Raw genomic sequence first — 7,267 nt, 5'->3', positions numbered from 1 at the left:
ATGACCTCTAGACATCATAATCCATGTCCATCGTCATGCGCTGTGTGTAAAAATAAACTTTTCAACTTTTCATGTGCCACTATATATAGTGGGGGTTGGGCTAAAACTTTTCTTGAATGGTCCTGAAATTGACCAGACTTCAATATATTTTGCAGGCCATTCAAAATCCAATATGGCCACCAATCAGCAACCATATTGAAAATCATTTTATATACGTTTTAATATCTCCAGTTTATCCACTGGTGTGATAAGTTACATATTTGTTAGGAATATTAGGAAGGGCAGACCATAAATTGTTTTTGAGCCTTTATCTTTTCTGGCTGTAAAAAAATTTCCTTCGCAGGGCACTGCATATCTGGTAACAATGATCATGTGCAGTCACAGTTTGGGACTGTATTTAAGATTCCAACCGGTGGTTTGAGGCTGTTTCTTGCGTGGAATAATCTGAGTGTTATATATATTTTTTTTAGGTTTCTGTCCAAAAAATCAAGATGATTTTCACAGCTGCCTTCTTGAAAAATTACACTTTAGAATTCTTGTCCAGTTCCACTGGTGAGATGGGTTGAACCTGAGTAATATATATTGCTCTTGGGTTATCCAATATCCAAGATGGTCACCATATTGAAAATGTTTTTCTTTACTATTCAACTTAGTAGCAATCCTTGAGCCCAGCTTGGTGATCCTTCCTAGTGTACTGTCCCAGCCCCTTTGATTAATTCCTGAGCATGTTGTCCCTTCATCTCTGTGGCCCTCGCTCTTTAATCCCAAATACCCTTTCTGTATGTCCCGATCCTACTTCCATAGACTGTTGTCATGGTAAAATGGTTATAAAAAGTTTTATAGCCCAATTATGTTTTAAAGTGTGATAGATAACTGTACTGTACAATATGGCTGAATTAGACTACTACTTATAAAAGTTAATGTTAAAATGTTACCAGACAGACAGAGACGTGGTCCAGCAGGTTTAAACAAGGGTTTCAGTGTAAGATGGTTGGTAACTCATTCACACCTAAAGACACATTTGAAATCTCCCAAAACTAAAGCTGGAACAGTTCATTATAAACTTTTTGGGATGAATAAGTTAGTTCTGTACCACAAAAAAATCCAAATGGGATCTCTCTTTCTGATTTGTTACAAAAACCTGTGATTATATCTTCTCTAAAATTGGCAAAAAGGTAAAGAATGAAACATTTTCAAAATGGTATTAGCTAGCTGATTTTAGCAAACAAAATTTTATCTCATGATTTGAGGATACATGCACAGGCAATTTCTTCTCTGAGTTTTATGTCCAGAGTATTAACTGAGCCAGGAGTCATTTAATGATTTGTCAGGTTTGATTGTGGAGGGGAACCAGAGTACTTTGAGAAAAACCACCGAACCAGCGGTCAGTATCTGGCAACTGCCATACTTGGAATCTCAAACTTGTTGACCCAGGGGTGAAGGGTATTGTGTTGGTAATATGTCTGTACAATCTTAACCACCTCAGCCACCTTGCGCCTCGTGCCCCATGTACATTTCCCCCCCCAAAACTGTCTATAAAAACCTACTTAAATGACAGAGAAAACCGGTCTATATTCGCCAACAATCCAATCTTTGTGTACATTGGATGATTTATGCAGTCGTTGTCCATTTGTTATAACAAGTGGTCTCATTAAAGCAGGTGGTCTTTATTACAGAGGTGGTAACATTAGATTATACTTTACTTGTGGTTATTAAACTGTAATTGGGCCAAGATATTTTTCATGATGAAGTTTGACCCGTACCTACATATTACACGTCTTTGAATTCCGAAACCTGATCGTAAAGTGCGTTAAAATTTATATTAAAAACTTCCAGTAAAAATAAAAAACTTTATGCAGGTTTTACGCAAATGTGGAAAAATCAATCGCGTAAAATCTATGAAAATATTTAACGTTCATCAAGAAATCAGACTTTTAAAACTGCTCGGATCAAGTATTTTAAGAGCTATGCAATTAAGTGGCACAAGGTTGTTTTGTAACTTATATGACTATAAATGGAATGGAAAATTTCTTAAAGTTAATTTTGTAAATGCATAAGTAGTTTAAAATATTTATTTTTGTATGACTTTGTAATCCTGTATTTTTGTAACTTTAAAGTAGGTAATCCAGTCTTTGTGATCGCTTGTTTTTTTCGTTTTGATTACATAAACAAAGTGAGAGTCATAAATCACTGATACACATAGTGTATTGTTAACTGGTCCTGAATCCATTGTATAATTGCCCAATATCTAATTGGGATTGTCAATGTTCAGGACCCTTAGGTGTAGGCCAAAATGGGGAATTGTTCAAGGGTTAAATTAAAGCTTTTAACTTAGACTCTAATATAATATAGGGCATGGAGAGCTATTGTTGTTCTGTTAAACCATCCTGCCAAGCAATGTCAGAGACAACTTCTGCAAGAGAGAGAGAGATGACAGAGAGAGGAACGGTCCTCCCAGGGGCAAGTTATCGAGAGTAATGTCTAGGTCCCCCAGAACTTTTCTTTTGATAATTTCAAGTTAATGAATTTCTTAAAATTATAAGAAATATTAATGAATCTGGGTCATTTAATGTCTATCAGGACAGGTTATATTTATAGGGAGAGAGAAGCTTGGCCCCTGGGAGACAGGTTATATATAGAGAGAGAAGTTTGGCCCCTGGGAGACAGGTTATATATAAAGAGAGAAGTTTGGCCCCTGGGAGACAGGTTATACATATATAGAGAGAAGTTTTGTCCTTGGGAGACAGGTTATAGATATATATAGAGAGAGAAGTTTGGCCCCAGTGGGAGACAGGTTATGTATATATATAGAGAGAGAGAAGTTTGGTCCCTTGGATACAGGTTATATATATATAGAGAAGTTTGGCCCCTGGGAGACAGGTTATACATATATATAGAGAGAAGTTTGGCCCCTGGGAGACAGGTTATATATATATAGAGAAGTTTGGCCCCTGGGAGACAGGTTATATATATATAGAGAAGTTTGGCCCCTGGGAGACAGGTTATATATATATAGAGAAGTTTGGCCCCTGGGAGACAGGTTATACATATATAGAGAAGTTTGGCCCCTGGGGAGATAGGTTTATATATAGAGAGAGAGAAGTTTGGCCCCTGGGAGACAGGTTATATTATATATAGAGAAGTTTGGCCCCTGGAGAGACAGGGTTATAGATATATATATAGAGAGAGAAGTTTGGCCCCTGGGAGACAGGTTATACATACATATATAGAAAGTTTGGCCCCCTGGGAGACAGGTTAGAATATATATAGAGAGAGAAGTTTGGCCCCTTGGGAGACAGGTTATATATATTAGAGAAGTTTGGCCCCTGGGAGATAGGTTTAATATATATATAGAGAGAGAGAAGTTTTGGCCCCAGTGGGGGACAGGTTTATATAGAAATTTCTATATAGAGAGAAGTTTGGCCCCTGGGAGACAGGTTATAAAAATAGGAGAGAGAGAAGCTATATTTGGCCTGGGAGACAGGTTTATATATCAGAGAGAAAGTTTGGCCCCTGGGAGACAGGTTATTATATATATATAGAGAAGTTTTGGCCCCTAAATTGAGAACAGGTATGTACATATATAGGATTGAGTTTGGCCCCTGGGAGAAGGTTTTCATATATGTAGAGAAGAAGTTTTCAGCCCCTGGGAGAAGGTTATTTGATATATATATTTTCGGCGAGAAGTTTGGCCCCTGGGAGATTTGGTTAAAATGATATATTATACAGTGAGATAAGGTTGCAGCATCCATTGGGGACACATGCATTATTGAGACAGAATAAATTTAGAATTCAGTTACAAATAGCCCCCCTGGGAATGTTTTGGACAAAAATTACTATTTCATAATAACTATATATAAGACAAATTTTGAAATTCCATTCACATTATTTTTGACATGTAGAGAGAAGTTTGGCCCCTGGGGACAGGTTATATACATATATGTTAAGAGTGAAAGTTTGGCCCCTGGGAGACAGGTTTGATATATAAGGAGAGAAGTTTGGTATTGGAGACAGCTGTTTTATATATAAATAGCAGAAGTTTGGCCCCTGGGAGACAGGTTGATACAATAGAGAGACTTTTTTGTTAAAAATACTGTTCAGGTTTATACACAGGTTTCAGTGGGAGACAAATATAATATATATATTATTCAAAGAAGAAGTTTGGCCCCAGTGGGAGACAGGTTGTTTTTTCATATATATAGAGAAAGTTTGGCCCAGTGGGAGACAAATAGGTTTATATGATATAAAGAGATTCCCTTTGGTATTAAAATTTCGGAGACAGGTTATATTTATAGTGATAAAGATGTTTAACATTCCTGGGTGAACAATAGTTACTAATTGTCCCAAGGAAATTGGGAGACAGGTTATAGACGTATATACAGATATAGAGATGAAAGTTTGGCCCCATAATCCTAGAGACAGTTATAGATATAATCATAGAGAGAAGTTTGGCCCCAGTGGGAGACACAGGTTATATATATATATATAGAGAGAGGAAATTTTGGCCCCTGGGAGACAGTTATAACTATACATATATAATTTGGCCAGAAGTTTGGCCCCTGGGAGGACAGGTTTGTCTATATATATAGAAAACTGATGTGAAGTTTGGCCCCTGGTGTGATAGGTTATAGATATATATATATGAAACACTCAAAGAAGTTTGGCATCCCAGTGGGGGACATGGTTATAGATATATATACCCGACGTTTACGTGAGTAAGTTTTATATGGTGTAACTAATCCATTTTAGAAGAAACCATTATAGCCCCAAATATACCCTTGGGTTAAAATACCATAAAATGAATTGCACCCCGTAAATCCCCAACAGGTTATAGATATTATATATAGAGAAATCAAATTTGCATGAAATTTGGCCCACAGTGGGAGACAGGTTAATAGAATGTGTCTATATATAGAGAGAAGTTTGGCCCCAGTGGGAGACAGGTTATAGTTATAAATATTTAGAGAGAAACTAATGTTTGCCCCAGTTTTTATACAGTTATATATAATAAGTAGAGAAGAGTTTGATGGCCCAGTGGGGAGACAGCTAGGTATAAATATAAAGAGAGAAGGGAAATAAGTTTTATTTAAAATGAAAAATGTATAAATTGGAGACAGGTTAAGGTATGCTATAAAGTTCATGCCATAACGAATCTGGGCCATGTAGAGACACGTTAATTGTAAATTATCCTCTGTTTGGTTGCCAAAGGGAGATAGGTTATTTTGCTATAGAAAGAAATTTGGTCCATGGGAATTCACAGGTTAAATATATAGAAAGAAGTTTCCCGTCTAAACAGAAACAAATATGTTGGTAATTGAGGTGCTAGAGAAATACTTGTTGAAAACAAACTCCGTTCATTGCACATTCCTCACGCTGATATTTTGCATTCCCTTAAAATAAAACAAATTGCCCCCATGAGTTAATGAATTCACATAATAAGGAAATTAACAGGAAATACATTGTATGGATTATAACAAAAATAGGTGTTATAATATGATAGTTATTAAAAAGGCAAGCTTTGTTTTACAAATGTAAATATATAATGTCAATTACAATTAAATATATAACAAGCAGTGATTACTATATACCAGCTTACAGATGGGCTATAATTCCTAGGATTACTTTTCTAGCTACATCTTTAAAGAAAATAACACCTAAGTTTTTGTGTACAGGTGCTAAAAATGAAAAATTAACAAAAAAATCGGACCAAAATGTTTTGTAAATTTTCTCTTTGTTAAATCAATATTTAATTTGACCCGCAAGACCCTCGGGTACTTATTGAATGACCTGAACTCTTCTTATATAAATTTATTGTTGTAAAAATGTAAACAAAAATAGTAAAATGTGGGTTAAATTGTTCTATAAAGTGTTGTTAAGCTGTGCGCATTACGAGATTCAACATATGCAAATTGTGCAAATAACCTTAATTGTGTGCACAAATATGAGCATGACATTACAATTGGTCTGAAAATTATTTGTAAAGGTTTATTATACATTACCATAATTTGTAGCATTGAGTGTGCCCTGTGCAAAGGGCAATAATTTCAAGGGAGGAAACTCTGGATCCCATTTAGAAAAAAGAATCAAGAGACCTAATATGTGACGGCGACTGACAAAATGGGCCCAGATGCGGCGATTATGACGACTTGGAATAAATATGACGTTATAAAGTTACGCACATTTTTTTGCCGACGTCACCACGATGGTGTTAACCACCAGCAATCTTTGTTTTGCGGAAACTCTCAATAAACTACGTTTTCAATAAAGCCCGCATTTAATGTATAATTTTTACTACCTGTACACTATCAATACATAAAATGAAGGGTAGACTGGTGAGTATCAGGTGATCAGTATATACATGTAGGTACGGTTCTAACAAAATATAAATAAATGAATAAATATAGCTGCAAACAGCACATTAGAAAAAATATTTGAGATTGTTTTCTCTTCGTTAGTACTTCTTAGATAACAATTAATATATTCATGGAAATAAATCAAAGATAAGAGTGAAACAAATCCTGATTTATCTCAATCAGTAATTAGTTATGCAGATATTCGACTGAAATTCCAATATGCCACATGTCAGGGGATCCGGACAAAAATATTTGTAATTGAATTTAATACAGGTTTGCCTAATCCAAACATTTTTTAATCTTATCTATCAGCAATATTGTTTTTCAAAGACGCTTTTCTCCAAGGATATTCTGGAAAATTTCAAACAGGCTTTGCTCTTTCACAAGTTATAATATTTTGCAATATGTCGTAACATATTTAAAATAAAATATCGAAAACCAAAGTCGTAAAAGTCACTGAAATTATACCGAATACATTGATATTCATGTAGCAAAAATATCACGAGTATGGAGACTTAAAATGCCAACAACGGGACGTTGTTTTAAAAGACAAAATAAAGGCAAGAAAATTGTGTTAGAAGTATTCTTTAAAAAGTTTTTAGAGGACAAGGATGCAGATTTCATCAGCCAAATAAAATTGAACTACTGTAAATGAACCAGAGGTGTTTGGCTTTAATACATATTTTTTTTAAACCTTTACATGAATACATACGTAATTCTAGTAGAGAGAGATAGAAAAAAATATATCTATAGAACCAAACACCTGTGGATGATCTTTAATTTTGTATGAGAATAAGTAAAAAAAATGATCAGTGCAAAAATGATGTATAATTTTGCTACAGTGCTAGAACATATGCTTACGATGATAAAACAATCAGTACTTATGCTTTGGTCATCACAACCCCCTTCTGATA

The sequence above is a fragment of the Argopecten irradians genome, chromosome 3, assembly GCF_041381155.1.
Source record: "Argopecten irradians isolate NY chromosome 3, Ai_NY, whole genome shotgun sequence".
Classification (NCBI taxonomy): Eukaryota; Metazoa; Mollusca; class Bivalvia; order Pectinida; family Pectinidae; genus Argopecten; species Argopecten irradians.
The sequence above is the reverse complement of the archived record's forward strand: the minus strand, read 5'-3'. Positions refer to the sequence as shown.